Source organism: Galleria mellonella, unplaced genomic scaffold, assembly GCF_026898425.1.
Source record: "Galleria mellonella isolate WM207_F2 unplaced genomic scaffold, CSIRO_AGI_GalMel_v1 utg65, whole genome shotgun sequence".
Lineage (NCBI taxonomy): Eukaryota > Metazoa > Arthropoda > Insecta > Lepidoptera > Pyralidae > Galleria > Galleria mellonella.
The window spans coordinates 13,886,169-13,911,005 of record NW_026442138.1 but is presented as its reverse complement, the minus strand read 5'-3'; the positions used below and the strand labels follow the sequence as shown (position 1 = coordinate 13,911,005).

The 24,837-nt window shown below is 32.4% G+C and overlaps 1 protein-coding gene across 2 annotated transcripts in view; it reads right to left on the bottom strand.

Annotated features, from left to right (window-relative positions):
- LOC113510254 (hemicentin-1) overlaps positions 1–24,837 on the bottom strand; it is a 418,868-nt gene that overhangs the window by 245,986 nt on the left and 148,045 nt on the right. The window contains exon 3 of one of the 2 annotated variants that reach the window (XM_052900396.1): positions 9,442–9,467. The exons of the other annotated variant lie outside the window; for it this stretch is intronic. The gene's annotated coding sequence lies outside the window, so the exon portion shown is untranslated. The remainder of the gene's footprint in view (positions 1–9,441; positions 9,468–24,837) is intronic. 2 annotated transcript variants of the gene reach the window in all.

Genomic DNA, 24,837 nt, shown 5'->3' with positions numbered 1-24,837 from the left:
AAACTCACAGATATAATTTGTGAAGAAAATTTTAATAAATACCATCCAATGGTATATTATTATGAGACATATGGTCTCAAATCACAGATAATAGAATACTATCGGAAACTTAACAATCCTTGTTTGGTTGTAATATAATTAATAGAAATTCTCTTTTTATGAGAAGAATGTTTTTTTTTTTTTGTGAAAATGGTATGGTAACTACGCCTGCGCTAACGGAATACGCTGGCGGAGCACCAGTGAAGGATGATAGATGAGAATGAAAACAGGCCAGTTAGCCCATCATGATGAATTCATCAGGAATTAACCACGATAGTTTCCAGGGAGAATGATCTTTAACCAGTGCGTGTTGCCAGTGATGACTTATGGAACCGAAACATGGTCCTACACGATTGTCCGTATGCAAAAGCTACAAGTTACTCAGCGGGCTATGGAGAGGGCTATGCTCGTAGTCTCTTTGCGTGATAGAATCCGGAACGAGTATATCCGCAAAAGAATTAAAATAACCGACATAGCCCGAAAGTAAAGCAAGCTGAAGTAGCAATGGGCTGGTCACTTAACTCGAAGAACCGACAACCGATGGGGAAGAAAGATTCTTGAGTAGCGACCGCATACGGGTAAACGCAGTGTAGTGACGACCTCAAATGCATTGTAGAGAGTCAGTGGATGCAGGTGGCCCAGGACCGTTCTTTATGGAAGTCTATGGGGGAGACTTATGTCTAACAGTGGACGGATAATAGCCAACATTTAATGTTGGCTGTTTAAAAATTGTACACTGCTGTATCCGCTGATATTGATGCTCCTTTCCACTTTGGGTTTGCTGGAAGAAAACTCTATCAGAGTTAAGCTCGCCTTTGTACTTTTGTTTACCACTGTCATATTTTTATAACTAATGTGTACAATAAAGTATTAAAAAAAAACAAATAAATAAATAATAGCTGAAATGATGATGAAGATGATAATAATGATGATGAAATTAATTTATATTATAATTATGTATATTTACATACATATGTATAGTTATATTTACTCCAATTATAGAGATATTTTTATCCCGGTAATAATAAATAGACCAGGTATTGTGGTAGGGGCCAGAAGGACATTTCCGTGGTAGTTGTAAATTTTGAACCTAGTAATTTTATACCAGAACATTCATTGATCATTTATTACCCAGATAATAGCATTGATATGAATTTTCTAATAATAAACTAAAATTCGAAATGAATACATTTTCTTCCAATCACAATTTCATATTTATGATAATTCGAAGCGTTGAATATTAATGTTCGCTTTGCATTTTGCAGCAAACAGCACAAAAATTAAGGCACTCACAACGGACATTTAGTCCGTGAATAAAATTTTGTAAATGAATAAAAATAGAATGGTAACACTGCGTTACTACGTAACGTATTTGTATACACCGACGAAGTTTTTTAAAACAAACGACAAAAGTTTTGAATTAAAAAAATAGACGTAGTTGTAGTAGGATTGGAATTTTTTTTTACAACACAGGGGTCAAGCGAGCATGCGGCTCACCTGATGGTAAGTGACTACCGCCGCCCATGATCACCCACAACACCTACGGCATTGCAGGTGTTCTAAATTGTGTGTGAATTACATAATCTGAGCTTGGATTTTTTTATGCAACTTAGAATGGCAAACAATCTTACGGCCCACCTGATGGAAAGTGGTAACCGTCGTCTATAGACATGAGCAGTACCATGGACATAACAGAGTATACCATTTCGCCCATGATATCGCCATGAGTTGCCATTCCTGAGGACTCAGGTGTTATTCTTCAGTACCCTGTAAATTCACTGCCATATCCCACCATTCAAACCGAAACACATTGTTTATTATTTGATGGAATGAAAATGAATGATTGAATGGATGGATGGATGAATTAATTAATGAAAACTCTTCATTTTTCTCTTCAAAGAATGATACAGATTGCAATTATTAATTACAAAAATTTTTAAAAATTTATATTTTTTATTATTTCTTTCATAGACAGTACAACGTACCCACGTAATGAAAGACTGTCAATGCAATTATAAAAACGAGACAAGTAAATGGTTACACTATTGTTTTGTAAACGTGTGCATAGTTTTTTTTATACACAAACTTTTAAAACATTTTTTTTTATAAAATTTATTCGTCATCAATTTGTCATCAAGAAGGAATGTGTGATTCACGAAAATACCACCTAGATGGTGTTAGTAACAATTTAATTTCGACTACCATGTGAATGAACACAGCTTGTTGAACATAACAATAGGAAGTTGAAATACCTAGTATATTAATGTTTAAAACTATTTAATATTCAGCCGACAGCGGCTTCTGTAGAATGTAGTAACTAGATTAAGTTATTGAATATTGTTGCTAAGTTATTAATATATTAAATATGATTTTCCTAATGAAATTGTTCATTAAAAAATTTTTATTTTTGATATCGTATTGTTTTTTTGCTTGGTGGTTCATGCCGTCCCTTTCTTTCCCATGAGTGTCTTTAGAGGAGACTATAGACATTTAATGGTAGATAGATTAGAGTCGTTTCTCTCAAAATATGATTAAAGTTTAACTGCGGTTGCCAATCAGAATGCCAAGCATGGCAACTACTGGCAAAACTCACCTAAAACTGACTTCCTTCCCCGTAAGCGTCGTAAGAGACGACTGAGGAAATGTAAAAGTAGAGAGATGGGCATCTCTCTAAAAACACCACGAAAGCCTAACTGTGGTTACCAATCTATTCTGCCAAGTATGGTAACAACTCCCTCAAGGGAGAGGCCTATGTTCAACAGTTGTCCGTGTCTTCTTCTTTGTATACAATTTAAAATACACAATCAATACAAATAAAATACACATTCTACAATAAAATACAATGGTTTTCAAAGAAGGATTGATGGAGATCGACTCGACAATATTGATAGCAATATGTACTAATGCAAATCAATAATAATCCCTTCTCTCTGCTTCTGGTGTTTTATTTATTTATTTGAAAATTACTCACCACACTTACAGTCTCCCAAAACGTGTAGTGAGCCATAGATTTATTTTACAAACTTACAAATTTTGTACAACATTTTAAAAATATATCTATCCATTTTGTCATTAAATATGTCAATATCTGGCTGCTGAGAAATCAGAGAATTGAGCAGAGAAATAGCCTGATAAGTGAGAGCAAACTGAGCAGTATAGGTGCGAACCGGCGGTGGCGATAGTAGTCGACAAGCACTTATCATCAAAAAGCCTGATGCTTATTTCCTATTATGGTCGAATATGTATACACAGATATTAAAAATCTTATGGCGTGACCGAGTCACAAATATTAAAGTATCGGATAGGCTTAGGTAAAAGTTGGAGCTTAAGAACACAGTTAAGCATTAGAAAATGTTGTACTTCGGTCACGACATGAGGAATTAAAAGTACAGAATACTCCAACTAACTATCCAAGGCAAGATTTTTTTTTATACAACTTAGAATAACAAACAAGCTAAGGGTCCACCTGATGGAAAGTGGCAACCGTCGCCTATAGACATGAGCAGTACCATGGACATAACAGAGTATACTGTTTCGCCCATGATACCCCCATGTGTTGCCATTCCTGAGGACTCAGGTGTTATTCCTCTGTACCCAGTAAATTCACGCTGATTGCTAATAAAAGAACTTCTTCTAGCCGAAGAAACTGCGAGAACGTTTTGGCAGTTGCACCATCTACCGTTCTTCAAAACGTCAGCTTCAAAGACTAGGACTGCCCTTATGTTGATTAAGATTATTAAGTAGGAGTGAAACTCGAAGAAGAAGAAGTTGTATAAAGTTCTAAAATTATATGTTAGAACATTTTGGATTTAATTTTAAATAATTCCCCTACTATCAAACACTTAATATGCTATCGGCATAAGACGATCATATCCATTCATCGTAGGCTCAGCGTCTTCAAATCTATTGAATATTGATCAGCTGAATAAATTAAGCATAACACTGGTTGTTCTGAAAATCGTCATGTAGTCCAAATTGCCAATTTACATTTGGAATTACTAGCAAACTGAAGAAACAATTTGGAGTTACGAGGAAGGTCGTGTTTTAGCTGAAATAACCCACACGTTGTAATTTAATTAAATAGCTTTGAATTGCCCCCGTTTTGTATCTATAAATTAGGTATTTAACATGACAACTGTGCTCTGTGTTCTACTGTTTAGTCCTTATTAATATTATAATGGTGAAAATGAGCCCGCTTGTTAACTTAGCGGCACAACCATCAAGGTGTAAAAAGTTTTCCACTTTGATGATTTGTATGTTGTCTTACTAATTGTCATAAAATTTTGCATAAACCTACTATCAGGAATAATCGTTTACATAATATTTTTATTACAGGTCATGTTTTTTTTTCTTATGCAACTTAGAATGGCAAACAAGTTGACGGTTCACCTGATGGAAAGTGGACGTCATTATGGGAAAAAACTAGTAAATTGTGATAGGACCGTTGTAAACAAATCTAAGTAAGTATATTTTTGTTTTACTTGAAATAACAAACAACCTGATTGGTCATCTGGATGGAAAATGGCAACCTTCAACTAAGGATAAATACAGCATAGAATAAATCATTTTATTATATTATATATATATATATATATATATATATATATATATATATATATATATATATATATATATATATATATATATATATATATATATATATATATATATATATATATATATATATTATATATATTGCACAATAAAACTTTACTAACTAAAGTGGCGAGCTTAATGCTATATTGCATTCTCTACCAGCTAACCATTGGGTGAAAACAGAAAGCGTATGAAGGGCAGATGTGGTGAAAAATATGTGACATAATTATAGCAACATACTGAAATAATTATACATAATAATACATAAGAAATACACATATAACACATAAATACTACTTATAATATATATAGTTATTCTAATATATATATATATATATATATATATATATATATATATATATATATATATATATACATACATAAAAACTGGTAAATATTATGAGATATAGTAACTATTAACCAGATTTGTACAAAAGTAATATACATAAAATTTTACTGTGGATTAAAGTTTAATTAAATAAATAAAAAATAGATTATGATAAATGTACAATGGAGGGCTAATAATGAAATTAATTCTTCTAGAAATAAATTCTTATAGACAGCTATAACAGAATTTTGACTTTTATTTTACTGTTACTAGGTTTTTTTTATGCAACTTAGAATGGCAAATAAACTGACGGCCCACCTGATGGAAAGTGGCAACCGTCGCCTACAGACATGAGAAGTACCATGGACATAACAGAGTATACTGTTTCGCCCATGAGAGCTTCCATACGTTGTCATTCGCGAAGACTCAGGTGTTATTCCTGTGTACCCTGTAAATCCACTGTCATATTCTACATGTCAAACCGAAATATAGCCATGCAAACACAACTGCTTTATGGTAGAATGCTCAATATCTTATAAAAAATTTAAACGAGATATTACAAGCAACTAGTTTAAATAGTTCCAATTGAACAAGGATGTTGTTAGAATGAAGTACAACTCTGAAACTAGGATCTGAAACGGGATAGGTAGCCTACAGGAATCACGTAAGGATCCAACCGCAATGTCTGCCGTTAAAGTTTTATAGCTCTATTACTGTTTTATAACACGGAATATCGAGAAAACAGAGAGCGGCCATAAAATGTTGCTTCTTATCCAATATATAAATGTATCGCTATTTTGAAGTATTCAATGCAATAATAAATTTATAAATATTTAATGACGGTTCTTCTTAAAACAAATTTTGCACTAAAAAACTTTTTTTTATTAAAGCAGTTAGACTTTTGGTAATATTTTAAAAGGGTACATCCCTCGACCATAATATACTCTTTGTTATTTATTATATGCATGTAATTTATATATGCATATATTTATATGGGCCCCGAGGCCATGAATCTTTTCAAAGAGATTTCACGCCGGCTGGTGGAAACCTCTGGTGACCAGAAGGCTGGCCTTTACTTTGGTCAACCCATTTCCATTGCTATTCAGCGTGGAAATGCAGCAAGTATCCTAGGCACCCTACTAGCTGGCAGTGATCTCAAAGAAATTTTATATATATATATATATATATATATATATATATATATATATATATATATATATATATATTAGTTTTTTAATTAATTATCTCTAATTATATATATAGGCTAGTAGTTGTATTGTTCTATGTTTATTTTAAAAAGAATAATATTCAAATATATAAACTAACAATAAGTTAAACAAATCAATTTATATGTATGTATTATTTATTATTATCTATTTTTAGTTTATTTTTTTTAAAGCAGGGAGCAAACGAGCATGCGGCTAACCTGTTAATTGACTGCCTATCCCCATGAGCACTTACGGCATCAAAAAAGAAAATACAGTCCAATTAATTTCATTTTTTTTTTAATAGAAAACGCAGTTACCCAAATAGGCTACAGCTCTAGATGTCACTTAGAGACTCATGTCTCACATAAAATCTCAAGTAATCGTGTCGCTCATTAATTAATAAAGGTAGAACACTACAAAGCACAACTAATTTCTCTAATTAAGTTGACTTGGGTACATGTGGAAAATTCGGCTAGTTTTTGTGGTCGCAATCCGACGGGTTGACCTTTGTCAAGCCGAAATTGTACGGGTGGAGCGACTACGTAATACATAATGCATGGTGTTACAATTGGCTATTTAATTTTAGGGTTGGGGAAAAAAACGGTGAAAAAGGCAACTTCTTGAGCGTGGAAACTTTTTAATAATGAACGGAAATTGAAGGATATCGGATTGTTTGAATCGTGATGGTAGCATTTTCTCAATACATTTTCAAAGTTAGAATTTTCGATACAATAACACTGCTTACTTAAACAGTATTTAACAAGAAGATATTAAGTGATTAAATGTTATTTTAATACAGTGTTTATTTGTTTGTAATTTTAAGTACCATATTTATAGAATGCTAGCTGACTCGGTAAACGTTGTTTTATCATATATATTATTTCTAAAACCATGCATGAAAATATATCGTACTACATATATTATATTCTATTATCATCTTGCAACCCTATTTATTAAACAATAGGAGTTAAGCGTAAAAACGTTAAAATTTGAATTTGTATGTATTTTTCTATGCTAAATCATAATAAAATAAAAATAAAAATATTTGTCAAAAAATAAAAAAAAATTTGGGGGTTGGTCACCCTTATCATTGAGGGGTACGAAAAATAGATGTTGGCCGATTCTCAGAACTACCCAATATGCACACAAAATTTCATAAAAATCAGTAAAGCCGTTTTGGAGGAGTTTGGTAACAAACACCGCGACACGAGAATTTTATATAAGATTATAATGAAATTTATTATTTTAAACAATTTTTATTATTGTAGCTTTACAAAATACATATAACAATTACACGATTTAATAATACATCAGCCAATGGTTTGCACAGACAAAGGAACAGACATGAAAAGAATCACTATTACTGAAAATTCAAGCATTAAAACAAACACCAAAGAGTGATAATAAAATTAATTTATATATATTCTTTATTGCACTTGTAAATTACATGTAATATAATGCATTTATATAATAAATGTTGTGATCAAGTGTGGACTTATCTCTGACAGAGATCTCTTCCAGTCAACCCAATACAGTGAAAAAGCATATCGTTAGCGGGCCGCTGAAGTGCTACAACTATTAATATTTAGAATACATAAACAAATATACAGTTAAATAAAATATTAAAATATATAAATAAAATATTACATAAATACATATACTATAAATAAATATAATACATACCTACTTATATAATAAATGTAAAAATAAATGAATATACTACCTACATTAGAAATTTAGTTTAATGATTTTAAGATTTGACAGTTCAATTAGAAAAATTAATAAATTATAACTCAAGGAAAAGAAAATGTGATTTCAACGTCTTGAAAGAACCTTACCTTATTACAGATAAAATATATCACCAAAATTACCAATCATCGTCATCATATCAGCCTTTAAATGTCCACTACTGAACATAAGCCTGCCACGCTTGGCAAGCGGATTGGCAACCGCAGTTTGGAGATGTTTTAATTGGGATACTACTGCCCATTTCTCGCCCTCCCATATTAGCCTCTTACGATACCCACTGGTAAGGAAGGAGTGGATCTTTCTATGCCGGATCACCCGGCCATGATTACCAAAATTTCAATTAAACCAGTCAATATGGTATTATGTTTAATATATAATAATTAACATAATGATTGTTATGCTTGAGTAGTATATATTTCTATAACATATACTATATATATGGAAGTGTGTTTGCTTGTCCATCTGTTTATATGTCCACCCAACTAAAGTACAAAAGGCGGTCTTATCGCTAAAGCAATTTGTTCCAAACAACCTTTGGGTAGAGAAGAAAAGAAAACACGATAGCTATTTAGCGCAAGAAGTATAACACTATAAATATAATTTAATCGACCAAATATCCAATAAGCAATAATGTAACTAGATCACATTAAACTAGGAGAATTATATTGTACTCTCAAAAGGAGAAAAGAAAGAAGATACGAAGCATTTTTACAAAAGAATAAGGAAACGCATAAACATCGTCCATCGCACCGGATCAATAGAGGGCAAGCGTTTCGCAGAGTAAAAAAAAAAAACGCTGAAAGAAAACCTTTCCCGTCAGGATTCATTAGCGAGCGTGTGGAGTTTATTTATTTAATTCAATTGATTCTACAAAGAGCTTTCAAAGGAATGGTGCTATGGTATGGCAGGAACAGATGTTTGAAAGCTCGCGCACGTTACGGGAAAATGTGGGTCTTGGCATTACGCTAGTGGAATACTGCGAGTATATAATGAAACTATTTCCACTTTTAAAATCATCACTGATACTTTACTGATGTTATAAATGTTAAAAAAAAAGAATTAGTTTGTTTATACCACTATACCGGATTAACCAAATCACTGACTTTGTATAAAAGTCGTTTGCTTGGGCACCTCTGTCCTATTCGTGTTTCTACCGTGAAGCCGTTGATTTGCATGGCTGTGTTTCACTTTCAAAAGTGGGATATGGCAGTGAATTTACATGATACAGAGAAATAACACCTGAGTTCTCAGGAATGGCAACGCATGGGAAGTATCATGGGCGTAACAATATACTCTGTTATGTCCATGGTGCTGCTCATGTTTATAGGCGACGGTTACCACTTTCCATTAGGTGGGCCGTCAACTTGTTTGCCATTCTAAGTTGTGTAAAAAACACACGAAGTTTGAGATTCGAACTCGTGATCTTTGCAGTCTACAAATCTGACTACACCACCATAACACCATGGCATAAAGCACCATAACAGTAACGCGTTACTGTCATATTTTAAATCAAATACTCACATTATAAAGATTCACTGCTGCTGTTCCTGTAACAAAAAAGGATTTATTTATTGAAAAAAAAAAACAATATAATATTATTATAATAGTAGGTGATTTACATAAATACCATTTTCTCTCTCGCAACGAAACTCATATTACGGTTTGTGAATTATTAAATTTATTCCGACTGCGAAAAATGGCGCCGTAATGTTTTCTACGCGACTGCGCCAAAAAATGGGGTTTGAATTTTACAAGTCTATTGTATTATAATAATGTATATAAAGTTGCTGCGTGGTCCCGGCATAGAATAGGCTACCCTATCCTTTCTCATGAGTGTCGTAAGAGGCGACGAAGGTAGAGCGAGGGATGAGCAGCAGCTCTTAAAACATCTCCAAAGCCTAACTACGGTTGCCAACCGCCTGCCAAGCGTGGCAACTACTGGCGAAATCTACATTTGTTACTAATTCTCCTAATTGCATAGACTTTAGAACTAACCTTACCAGCAAATTTTTGTATATAATTAATTAATTAATCAATTCGGCCATGATAAGTGCTGAGAGGAATGGATTGTAATTTTTTTTTAATAAATAATATGTTGTAATAATAGTTATTAAATCAATTTATAATTTTTTTTTATACAACTTAGAATGGCAAACAAGCTGACGGCCCACCTGATGGAAAGTGGTAACCGTCGCCTATAGACATGAGCAGCACCATGGACATAACAGAGTATATTGTTTCGCCTATGATACCCCCCATGCGTTGCCATTCCTGAGGACTCAGGTGTTATTCCTCTGTACCTACCTCTGTAAATTCCACCCGTTCACCTGTAATACACTTTTTTCATACTCAAAAGTTATAAAATTTGACAATAAATATACGTTTAACTTTTACCAACGTGGCTTTCGTAAAGTTAATAGTAATTAAAGATTATATTTCACGAAACATCGTATTTTGAACGTGAAGAAGACAACAACTAGCGGGTAAGCCCTATCAGTTGCAAAAAGACTCATTAAAATCTGTTCACAATTTACGAAGATATCGCATTACATACAAACAATGGCAGAGCCTTCTTCTTTTAGAAATCAGTTTAAAAATATACAAAAATATATATATATATATATATATATATATATATATATATATATATATAAAATTCTATCTACATTCAAATGGAATATATTTCAAAATATAAAAGACGTTCACAGATGCCAAGTTTTAGTTCGCAGCTTACTATTGTTTACTCCTTGTTTTATTTACAAAGACAATAGTAATTTACATAAGTAGGGATATTTTTCGCGGAACGAATCTCTTATTACGCTTCGTGAATTATTAATTTTATTCCGACTGCTAAAAACGTGGCTGTACTGTTTAAATTTTATTCCTTTCCCTCAAAAAGTTTGATAAATAAAAGTGTGGGGAGCGACACTCTTGGGTCGTTAGAGGGAGATTGCTAAACATCTTTTTTTTTTGTATGTTAATATTATCTGTGATATAAAACGGAAAATTTATGTGCATAATTATAAGTATATATATATATAATGACAAATTGGACATAATTACGACGAGTTATTTCCATGTAAGAATGCATTGTCAGTGTTTTATTATATCAGGATGTCGTAAAAGGAAATTAGAAGGATCAAATGTAATACAATGGACCAAGTGAAGGAAACTATACTCGTATATAATTTTATACTAAGCCGCCTGATCAACGATGTAATACTAGGCTGTATCCTTCTATTATGTACAGAAATCCATGCCAAGAAGTAGGATGTTAATGGGATATTGGTTGGGAAGGGGATTTTACCCTATCAGGTTGACTTCAACCGAACTAACCCCATGAACTGACCCCTTCACTTACAATGAAATATGAATCCCGTTATTGTATACCATTGTATAGACGGGTGTATCCTTCAGCCATTAAAAGAAATAAGTTCTAGGTTAAGACTACCATTAGGTAGTTTTCATTATTATTTACGTAATATTTTCTAATCTTATGGCGAAAAAACAAACATACATATATTTCACCTCCATAATTTAAAGCTTGAGTGGTTGCTTATAACGCAATTTCAGAGATACTTCTGTCCTCGAACGCTGAAGTTATAAAATAATCTCTTAGTTGAGGTTTCCCCAAAAGACTACAGCATGGGGTTTTTTAAAAATGGTGTAAAGAGGTTTCTTTTGGATTGGCAATGCGCACGTAATACCCTTGGTTTTGCAGGCGTTCATAGACTATGGTAACCACTTATCATCAGGTGGGCCATATACTTATTTGCTACCTCAGTGTCATAAAAAAATATACATCAGGCATATCTCACTGGAGTAGATAGAAACAATGGTACGACAAATGTTTTGACTCAAATAAACCGCTTTTTCCGATCCACATTCATCAGAAGTTATGAGTTTAATTTGCCCAAAAGGACCAAATTAAAAGTATTCTAAGTGTATCCAATGTCGCTAAAGTGGGATACAATTATTATAAATGTAAGAGTTTATTATCTCCACCTTTCCGTGGATATAGTGAGAGCGACTAAAAGGTGGCCCGTTCTTGGCACACACTTGGCAATGTTTGATCATAAATATTCTACATATGAGACTGCTCGCGCGCTATCATCCGAATGCCTTCATTTATCTGGTGACCTCATCACCAGCCAATGAAACACACGCGGCGTACATAAATGTTTTCTACATAAATCTGCAGCCGGGGCACTCTTTCTCGCAATAATGGTGGCCCGATCCGACATTTTGACACGAGAGCGCGTCGCGAAAGAATGATTTATAAGGGATCGCGTATATTCGAAGTGAAATAAAAATCATTTACGCTGCTATGAAGCCTTTGGCGAGTTAAAGTCGATGGAAGCGGCCGGTAATTTGGGGGAAAAGTAACCAATTTTCCGGAAAATCCGTGATTATCAACTAAGTCGTTTTATAACGCACTTTCTTTTTTAAATTACCGGTGAGGAAAATAGGCAGAGAAATAGAATATTAAGATTAATTGTATATTTTTCACTGACTTTCAGAAACGAGGAGCTCCTTGAGATCTCATAACTCCGTAATTTCTTAACCGATTTGGAAAATTATTTTTTTATTTGAAAGTATAAACCTTCAGATTGGTTTCAGAGAAATTTTCTTAAAATTGATTCAGTTTTTAAATGACTTAGATTTTAATACCTGTATAAAATATTTTTAACTATATAATAAAATTAAATATATAAAATTATTTGCTTTTATAATGGACTATTAATTTCCATATAAGAATGGTTTTATCATCAAATAAATTTAATTAATAATTAGTTATATTTATGATTTTTAAATTAAAATCACTGTTTTTACCACGACTGAAGTAATTGAGACAAAATCTTAAATTGTATAGTAATATATTATTCGACTATTCACGAAAAAATTCGTGTATAGTCCACTTGTGTCACTGCATCATAAAGATTATGCATGTGTTTCTTTCAAAATGAGAAATACTATGGGCCACATAGTGTTTTCTATAAAACACATAATTAAATTTATGTTTATAAGGGATGATTATCACCAGATGAACCCTCAGCTCGTTTACCATTCGAAAAAATAACAACTTGAGATTGCCTTATCAGACATTGCCGGAATTAAATTTGCAATGCTTCTGTAGAAATTGTAATCGCCAGAGAGTCGGATCCTTTTCTGTTTTATTCCACTTGTTTAAATATTTATACTTTAAACATGTTTCTTTTCTAAAATATTGCCAATTGTCCCACCTCTTTTGTAATAAATTCTCAAACATATCCAGTATATACTGGCGTATATATTTCGTGGGAACTGAACAAACTTATTGCTTGCTTTCGTTGCGAAAAATCACCCGAGGTCATTCGTTTTTTGGGCAATATCAGCTCTGTTGTTGGATTCGTTTTATTTTTCCACTATTTTCCCCCTATCTTGTCGTATTTTCGACGTACAGTGTGTTTTTTTTTTTCAACAGCAATAGCTTTCAAAAATACGAGTACAGGCATATGCTCCAGTTTTGGGAAATTTATTGTCTGTTTTACTGTAGAAATAATTACGATGCGAATAATGTCGCCTGACCTATTTAAAATTAAAATATTCTTGTATCAGTAACTGAAAATAAACAATGGATAGTTTAATTCTTCCTGTACTGCTGCCATTTTTAACCTGCATAAGAAGATGGTTCTTAATTCTGCTGCTGTATTTTTTTTTCAAGTGTATGTGCGTGATATTGTATTTTTTTATGCAACTTAAAATGCCAAATAAGTTGACGGCCCACCTGATGAAAAGTGGTAACCGTCGCCTATAGACATGAGCGGTACCATGGACATAACAGAGTATACTGTTTCGCCCATGATATTCCCTATGCGCTGCCATTCCTGAGGACTCAGGTGTTATTGCTCTGTACCCAGTAAATTTACTGCCATATCCCACTCTGGAAATCAAAACACAGCCATGCAAACACAACTGATTCACGGTAGAAACACAATTGGTATAGAGCTGCCCAAGCAAACGTCTTTTGTACAAAGTTTCCCACTGGTATTTTTGCTAACTTTTTTTTTATACAACTTAGAATGGCAATCAAGCTGACGGCTACCTGATGGAAAGTGGTAACCGTCACCTATAGAATAGACATAAATTTTATTTCATATTAATAATTATATATTTATACTCATCTTTTTTGATTTAATCAAAAATAGATTTCACTTTAGCAAATTTGCTGAAATGTAACTTAATGTCACATTACATCACGGCCAATTCGTGTCGGCGACAATCGCTGTTGCGCCTCATTAAGCTAAAAGCCTGCAATATGACAGTGCTAAACGATCGACGACACCTGATTAACCCTTAGTTAATGCAACTAGATTATGTATATTATGTTCTAGTAATGTAAATCGACGCAGTAAAGGTAAAATGCATAATACGTCTTTTCATAATAATATCCGATTTGGTTCTGCATATTTTAAAGAGTTCCCATAGATTCCTATTAATATTAAGAATTTTTGAAATACATTAATAACTAACAAGATATTTTATATATATATATATATATATATATATATATATATATATATATATATATATATATATATATATATTTATTATACAACGCCTTCGATAATGCTGGATTATTTTTTATAATTCTGTTTGCAATCAATAGAGTTTATTACCTGTATTAATTTTCTTACGATTGTATCTGTACACTGTTTTATATTTCATATTATGTCTTACTACACTCAGAGAGGCTGTGATCAACTATATTCGTCTCATATGTTAACATTACTAATTACAATCGAGCCTCTATTGTTCGAACATCGATTATCCGAATATTCGATTGTCCAGACTTAATCTTCACGACTCACATTACCGATTTGGAAATTATTTAATACTCTTTACTTATTAAAAAAAAAATATTAAAATTTAATTATTGTTTGATTTTACTTTGAAATCTATTTACCCAGATTTTCGATTGTACGGAATACCCCTGGTTTTACATTAATAAACTATGAGAACACAGTTAATACTCCATTTTGATGTAAAGAAAGAAATATTTTATAATTTAAAAATTATTTTCCGATAAAACGAACTTTAATTTTAACTAAATCGGTAAAAGGGTAAGACAAAGAACACTTTAGTTCGTTTACTATTTAAAAAAAAAAAATATACAAAATCGGTTTTACATATAAATAAATCCCGAAACATACACAAAGACAACAGTCATAATCATATCTACTAAAGTTATTTTTTTTATACCACTGAGGTGGCAAACAAGCATACGGCCTACCTGATGGTAAGCGGTTACCATAGCCTATGAACGCCTGCAATACCAGAGGTATTACGCGTAAAAGATAAAGTGTGCTCTTTACAATAATATTAAGCAAGTTTTTTTTTTAAACAATAAAACTAATATTCATGCTTATTGTTAATTAACCATTAAAAGAAGTCAACGAACAATGACTCGAACTAATGAGAGGAATAACCAAAAAGAGTTCAGCTAATAACGTCCTATTTCCGTGAAACTCTTTCACGGCGCCCGCCTCCACTCGATGCAGTATAAACAAGTTGTACAATATCGTTGCACATTTTTTTATCACAACCATAATACACCTCGGGGGTGTTTCTAGTTGCTTTGTTATTTTTCATGCTACCCACAGCTTTTGTTTATTTCGACCGTGGTCTGAGGATAGCTTGTTTAAAAAATAAACATCCATTTCTACGGAGTTTAAAGACGGAATCACAGCGGCGAATGGAAGGAATATACGTTCGCTATGTTCAAACGCTTTGTTTATTGCGGACGTTTTGTGGTTTATTTGTAGAAATGTTGTAAAAATAGGAATATTACAATTTTCATGGATATTGCTGAAGCTATTGCTTGCTAGTACTGAATTGTGCGTTCCAAATAGCTTTGTAAAATATTTATTATATTTAAGCATTATATTAGATACAGCTAAAAATGCATATAGCATCAGAGGGAGACTTTGTACAAAAGTCGTTTGCTTGTGCACCTTTGTCCTCCATTCGTGTTTCTACCGTAAATCAATTGTGTTTGCAAGGCTGTGTTTCGGTTTGAAGGGTGGGATATGGCAGTGAATTTACAGAGTACAGAGGAATAACACGAGTCCTCAGGAATGGGACTCTATTATGTCCATGGTACTGCTCATAGGCGACGGTTACCACTTTCCATCAGATGAATAGATCAGGTTGTTTGCTATTCTCAGTTGCATTAAAAAAAAAATACATTCCTATTATGTTCAGCAGTGGACAATTAACGGTTGATAAAATGATAATTACTTCAAGCTTCATGAGCAAATCTTAATCAACATTTTTCGTTAAATTTAAGCTTCCTTTAAAACAAGTTAAATCAGCCAAAATTCGATGATGTTTTTTTTTTTTTACAACACAGGGAGCAAACGAGCATGCGGCTCACCTGATGGTAAGTGACTACCGCCGCCCATGATCACCCACAACACCAGCGGCATTGCAGGTGCGCTGCCGGCCTTTTAAAAAGAAATATACTCTTTTCTTGAAGGTTATGTTGTCGTATCGGTTCGGAAATACTGCTGCTGCAAGTTGATTCCAAAGAATGGTTGTACGTGGAAGAAAGTGCCTTGAAAAACGCACGGTGGAAGACCGCCACTCGTCTAGATGATTGGGATGAAACTTTAGTTTGTGGCGGGTTGTACGGCGGTGAAAATGAGCAGCAGGTATCAATCCGAACAATTCCTCAGAACACTCCCCATGATAAATTCGGTAGAAGATGCACAGAGATGCAACATCTCTGCGCAGTTTCAGTGGGTCAAATCGGACAGTAAGGCGTTGACTAGTCGAGCCGCCCGACTTTGAATGCGGTCTAACGGAAGGAGTTGGTACTGTGGCGCTCCTGCCCACAGGTGAGAACAGTATTCCATATGCGGCCTGACTTGGGCGTTATATAATTTGTTGTGTTATTACATTAGAATTTAATTCTAAATTCAAAATCATTCGTGACTTATTTATTTATTTATTCATTAAATATAATTACAACATTATGACAGCAAAAGCCAAATCATTGTTATAAACCTAGTGTGATAACATACAAAATTATAATAAAAGAATTAAACCCGACTCCAGATATTTCTAAACCGTTTCTAATATCTTTGGCAGGCTACTACTAAAAATATCAGTGATGTTTATAATTTTATTTTTTAACCGTACTGCGTGAGTTGAGGCAGTAGTATTGTATTATTAACGAAACGACATATTGAATTTAGTTGAAAAGATTGTTAGAAAACATTACATAATAATAATAATAATTTTTATTTCAGACTTTTTGGTCCATTAAATATTTATTAGTAACAATATTCTTAAAAACGAATGTTAGTAAATTTACATACACAATACACATACACATAATATATTAAATAATATACAGATAATCACCGCTGCACAATTCCATTGGAAATTGCGCAGCAGTGATTAACGTACACACAGTCCAGCCTGCTTGCTATCATACTCAGGATGCTGTTGGTGCTGGCACGTACTCTGCGCACCAGGTATAATAATATATATAAAATAATGGATTCAATATTACAGATATTAAACCGGAAAGATGTACAAACGAAGCGAGAAACAAGCTTATAAAAATGTTTCGCGACAAACTCGTCCCAATCATATTTAATTCAGACGTGCAACGCGTACCTCGGCTAACTTGTCAGTGTATCTCTTTGACTTTATTTTTCTTCACTTTCTGTACATTACAAAAAATATACTAAATATACAAAAAGAGTAAGAACAGCCCAAGCTTCAAAGTTCTCTTAAACATCTTTATAATCAGTATCCAAAGCAACTTCGAGGCTGAAAATTTGCATTTCTAGCTTCTACCCTGATAACGAAATTATGTTTAAATTGGTTAGGACAGCACTCCCGTCCTTTTTACCAGATTATCGTCACAAAGACTACTTGAGACGAAGCTTATCAAAATATCTTTAATACAATGGGTTTTCATTTTAAAATTCGACTCACGTAATACATTCTTTCGTCTCTTTAAAGTGTATGGTATGGGAACAGCGGAGCTTTGAATATAAAGTTATAATTTAAAAATCAGTCGAGGGTTTTGGCGTGTTTAATTTGATTCTTTTATGGTTTAAAAGATTTTGTTTACATGAATGTAGTAAGAGTAAATTGTTTGCGAAAAAGTAAGCTTCATAAATTATTTTATTACCTATAATTACATATTGAGGAATTTAGATAGTTGAACAATTAAGTAATGAAATTATCAAAAGGTATTACGATAACTACACTAGAAATATTTGCTTCTAGTTTTAACTATTGATCAGGAAACAACTGTGATCAAAATTTTACTTTTTTTTATACAAATAAAACGGCAAACAAGCTGACGGCCCACCTGATGGAAAGTGGTAACCGTCGCCTATAGACATGAGCAATAGCATGGACGTAACAGAGTATACTGTTTCACCCATGATACCCTCCATACGTTGCCATTCCTAAAAACTCAGGTGTTATTCCTCTGTACCCTGTAAATTTACTGCCATATCCCACCCTTCAAACCGAAACACAGCCATGCAAACACAACTGCTTCAAGGTAGAAACACGAATGGGGTAGAGAGGACTAAGTCTCCTTTTGATAATGTATATGTATAATAAAGTAAATAAGACGTATATATATGTATATTATTATCTCTCATATTAGTTATTGTTAATTCATTGTTAGATCATGATTTTATGTTATAATTTTTAGAAAGTTCGGAGCTTTAAAAATTATATGTACTCTCGATACTATAGACATACAAAAAAAAATATTTTTCATAATTTTAATATATCTTTCATCTTATTAATATGTATGTTTTTATAGAATTTAATCCAATATATAGACACCGGTCTCTCACAAAGGAAAATTATAATATTTTCTACTGGGGTACAATGTTTACCTAATTTAAATTTAATCCTAACCTTTTTTTTTAAAAAAAAGTGAATTAATTATTTATTTATTTACATTTATTTATTTATAATTATTATTTCTTTATGTGATCAGACTTGAAACGTTATTCACAAATATATCGATACTAATTACGAATTGAAGTGTCTGATTAAACGAGATTTCTGTTAAAGATTTTATCGCTCGTAATAATTACTGTCCGAATTTTGTAAACATACGGTACGATATTTTGAACTTGGACGCTAGTTTATTAAAAAGTACATGAAACACCTTCGTGTACAAGGAAAGTGTATTATGTATTCTTGATATCAGATCCACTAGTCTCATAGATATATACTATAACTTACATGTGATTCAATTTAATGCAAATTATTATAACACAAGTATATTTTGATCGCAAAAAAATAGCAACTTCAAAATGAATGATACGCGCTAGACTCATAGATACTTTAGATTCATAATATTTTAATTTTTAATTTATAACGCATAATGGACATTTCTTCTAATTCTTATAAACATGATATAAAAATAATTGTTCCGAATTAACGACGCAGTCGCGTAAAACAGCAACATTAACAAATATACATATAAACGATGATGTAAGAAAGTTCGTTTTTGGAAATCGCTTCAAATGCAACAGTGACCGTTTACGATCAGATTGGCTGTATGCTTGATTGCCACGTGTGTGGTGTATAAAAAAAGAACAATCATGTAACTAATGCAAATATATTATAATGCACTATAATGCTAATGCATATTAACTGACTGACCAAACACAGGATACAGACGTGTCTGCGCGTGATTCTCTCCCGTACATTTTGCAGGACTATGCGTGTGGTCACGAGTAGGCTACTTCCATTAGATTATTATCTACAATCGGACCGTAGGCGAGTATCGATTGAACATAAACCGAATTGTGACTCGATTACATTTATTTGATATCAAAATCGTGTGAATTAGTGGTGGTATCTAATTTGGACATTCTGCGTATTGTAGTGTATTGTAATTATTAAACACCCACTATCGTAGATTGTAAACAGAAACGATTCCACGGTATTGAGTAATATTTCCAGTGGTATTATTATAATACTAGCTGTTTCACGCCGCTTTTCACGCGTGAGTTGGTATATAAAATATTTCATGTACTAGGTTACTTTGTTGAAATGCAATTTAGTAATAAACAAAAAAAAAACAATAATAAACTTTTACGTTTATAATAATTGTATCTCGCTTCATGCCGCATGAATCAGCACATGAAGTATCCAATGTTTTGTACATTCCTGAGGACTCGGCTGTTATTTCTCTGTACTCAGTAAATTCACTGCCACATCCCACCTTTTAAATCGAAACACAACCATGCTTCACAGTAGAAATATGAATAGGACAGAGGTGCCCAAGCAAATGGATTTTGTACAATGTCTCTCTCTGGTGAGTACTACTATTTCTTCTACTGCAATTAGGATGCGTGAAGTCACCTACATCTGATGTGGAGGAATAACTCGGTTAACACATAATATGATAATTTATGCGGTTAAAGCTGCAAGAAACAGCTATAAAGCAATAATATATGAGTAATATTTTCTTTTAAATGTTAATGATTGATCTTTCTATAACAGCATTCATCGCTTCTGTCTTTGAACATAGGCCTCTACTACATCTTTTCACGCCTGTCCATCCTCTAACACTTCCATCCACATCGTCCCTAATTGTTGCTGTACTTGATGCATGATATTTGACTGTCCTATTGATAGTTGACCCCTACTAATTATGTACCTTCTTTTTTCTTCCTTTTTGCTTATTAGATTAAATAGAATATTTTCAATCCTAATTTTATCCAAATTTACGCGAACAAATTCTTTAGTAATGACTAATTCATTATTTAAATCTTACTAAAGTCCATTTGAACTTTAGTAAGATTATTGTATTCTAGCAATATACCATGTTGCTAGAAATTTACTCCATTTTTTTTTACAACACAGGGGGCAAACGAGCATGCGGCTCACCTGATGGTAAGTGACTACCGCCGCCCATGATCACCCACAACACCAGCGGCATTGCAGGTGTGCTGCCGGCCTTTTATCTTCTTCTTTGGAAACTATCGTGGATAATCCTGGTACATTTGTCTCAACTCCTCTAATCGATTGCACTTCATCCTCAACTAATCATCAACTAGCTAACAAAAGTTTTTATCGCGCAAAAGAAATGTATAAGAGCGATTTGCGGTGTTGGTCCAACAGAATCTTGTAAACCTCTATTTAAAAAATTAAAGCTTTTGACACTTACCTCAATGTATATTTATGAGGTGGGAATATTTGTAAAAAAACATTTGTATTTATTTACAACAATGACAGAATATAATAAATTCACACCCAGAGACCCCACAAAACTGAAACTACCCACCTGTAAGTCAACGCTGCATCAACAAAATTGCGGTGTAATGGCTATTCGAATTTATAATAGGATACCAAAAAAAATAAGAGAATTGCCATTAAATTATTTAAATTAAAATTGAAAACATGGTTAATAGAAAATAATTTTATAATAGTGACATTGACTTAGTTGAAATTTAAATTGTAATTTTAATTTTATTTGACATTTTTATCATTTTATTATTTGTAGTAGCTTTATTGACTGTTTGTAATGCATGACCAAAGTGGCACTTAGTACTAATAGTGATTTATTGTATATGTAATTGAAAATTAAATATATGATGTACCTGTATAAAATAGAAAATGGATAAATTCAATAATTAATATTTGCATGCCATTTGATGTGGCGAAACATAATGGACATCTTATAAACTTCACAAATGCCACACCTTTTCTACAATGTTTCTAGCAAATAAATAAATAAATAAATAAACTATCATCATTTACTTGTGACCCTTCATTGAATACCAGTTTAATGGTATGGTAGCACATGCGGTGCATACCATACCATTTTCATCCCATTAAAATTACATTCATTAATATGAACTCGAAAACTCGATCCTTTATCGCCGGCAGGAGCACATTTGAGTCCAAACCTTTGTAATACGAAAACGTGTCCACATATATCGGACAATAAATACAATTGCTTCAACTGATCCCAGCTAAGATTGCAAGCACAGCAAAATAACAAAGTACAACTAGATGTCTAAATAAACTTACATCAGTATCAACACGTTCTTTATTTCTAGATAAACACAGAATTGTATTGAAAGTTATTACTTTATCAGACTGTTTGTGTTCTAGGTTTGAGGTTTTGAATTGTAGAGGTTCTACAGTTGTATTGTCTTCGTTAAATTTTTGCGGTTTAGTTTAAAGTTCAAAACTTATCTTGCTTTGTAACGAGTCTCTTAGAATTAAACAATTCTTAATTTCAAAATTTTATTTAGCTTCTGTTAGCAATTCTTATACGTACTAATTGTTATTTGTATATTTGAAACTAACTGTAGAGAATTCAATGATCTTACTAATTTGATGTGTTCGAAAATTTAATTGTATTACTTTTGTAACTTAATAATATTGTGTTTCAAAAATGATAACATTATGAAATAACGGCGAATATCATATTGACCATATAAACTGCTTGTAAACAAGTCTATTAAAATATACTTTATCAATACGATCTTCATTTTAGAGGTCACTTGCCAGGGGACATATTTTGGTGTACCTACGAAACAAACTGATACAGTAACTTGTAATCTTATTGTGACCTTGAATTTTGACCTTATACATGAATATTCATCCCACGCATTAGTTATTATGGTAATATGCAAATTTATCAAATTGTAGTTTAAACTTATAATGGGGAATTTTAATATGCATTGCTTGGTTCGTGAACGATATATATTAGAGCGAATACTGTATTTGTAGTTGTTTCAATTTCGTTGACAGTGGGTATTCACAATTAGAATTATTTGCTTTAAATTACAATTTGTAAACAGGTTGATTTCGGATGACTACCCGGACTAACAATTTAGAATTCCCAAACCATTTAAGCCTTATATCAATAGTCATGAGTCATCAATAATCATAGTTTATCTAAATGATCGCGTTAATTCCTGTCTCTTATAAACCATGAAAAGTGCTACGTGAAAGTCTAAAAGTTAATCTCCTAACATCAATATGATACTTTGTAGCTAAACTCCTAAAACTTAATTTTCATTATCAACCTTCTGCACTCTACTACTGGAAAAAAAAATTGAAATATTGATATTTAATCCATTTAATGGGGTATTCTATCTGTTAAACAGAACATCTTTTTCCCAAGAAACATTGGTCAAAATGCTATAAAAAAAACTGTCTCCTTAGCTAACATTGCTCGTCCAACTTTCAAATTAGTATAATTGGCTCAACATTTCTTAGATTTCTTAACAACTATACCTACATTATAATATGTTTATAACGTAGGTACAGTTGTCTTATTATATAAATCATTATTATAATGCATATGTATTGAATAATAATCTGCCGATAAAAATAATTGCAAATTGCTATTTCTTCTTAGAGATTATTCGTAAATATACTCTGCGCGTATTTGGTACTGATCCCTTACGAAAACCAAAGAATTCTTATATTGAAGTAAATTTATTTCCTTTTTTTGCAATTTCACTACAGAACACAAAATAAAAATGTAAAACAAATACCAGATTTCAACCATTCAACTGCTCATTATAAAATTGCTCGTAAATTTCTTACCACGCCACGCTTACCCAATTCCACCGATGAAAGTAAATTCTCAAGCATCAAATATATCGACTATCAATTCGAAATATCTTTACCCAATTTATATGTTGCTGAAACCGGCAGTAAATTCTTATTTATTGGTTTATCCTGCTTTTATATCGGTTAGATGTTTTGAGTTGCTGTAGGATTCGGCGACTCGATTTATTCACGGCGATCTTTTGAAGATTTAGGCAATTTTGTAGCGTTAAAAGTAATGTTAGATGAAAAATAGAAGAAAGAGCATCAGAAAGATGAAAGAAAAGACCAAGAAATAATTACAATACATAAATAAAACATAAACTTGATGTTACGTCGTATAAGGAAGTGGAAGATATGATCAGCGATAAAAGCTATTGATCGAGACAGTTACATAAATCAGTTATCCGGATAATAAAAAACAAACCAAAAATGCAATGGTAAAGGATATATAAAAAAAAAATAAGAAACCATCATTATTACATCAATCATTGCTGGACATAGGCCCATAAACCGCTATAAGGAACGGTCCCAAGTCACTTGCATCCATTGACTACCTGCAATACATTTAAGGTCATCGTATAAAAACCATTGTAATAATTAATATAATCCTAAATACTCGTATTTAAAGAAATTCTATAAGACTGTAATTGAATCTGGAACATTATCTCTGTTTTATGAATATTTTCTGGTGCATTTTGAACCCAATGGGCATGTATGTATTTATTTTTTTGCCTTTGGTATTGTAGCTAAATTATTGACAACCTGTTTTTTATTTAATTTAGATGCTGATTTGATCGGAAAAAATCTTAGCTCTGGTGAAAATCTGTTAAATCTCAAAAGTAGTTTTAACTTATCTTTAAAACTTTCAATATTAATTCACATAATTCTATACTTAATTAATTTCACAGATCGCAATCATATCGTCAATGTATCGTACATAGTAAACGATTCTATATATCCAGCAAGTCAAAAATGTAAAGAGTTCCCACTATTTTATATGAATCCCAAGTGGGACGTAAAGGCGCACGTATAGTCCATAGTTTATCATCCGGATGTGAATGCATTCATGCATGAAAATATTATTTTTATGTACAAATTTTTACTGAAGATATAAAAGTTTTGAAGAAATTCTCGCTGGAAAATAACAAAGGATTAGTTCCGATGACGACAATCGTCTGAAGAAAAGTTGGTTTTGTATTTTTTTTTTATAGTTATATAATTATAATTTAAATTAATACTTTTATGGTCGAAAGCTTTTGAGTTTATATAGATTATACTTGCAACTCAATCTGTATGACCGAGATT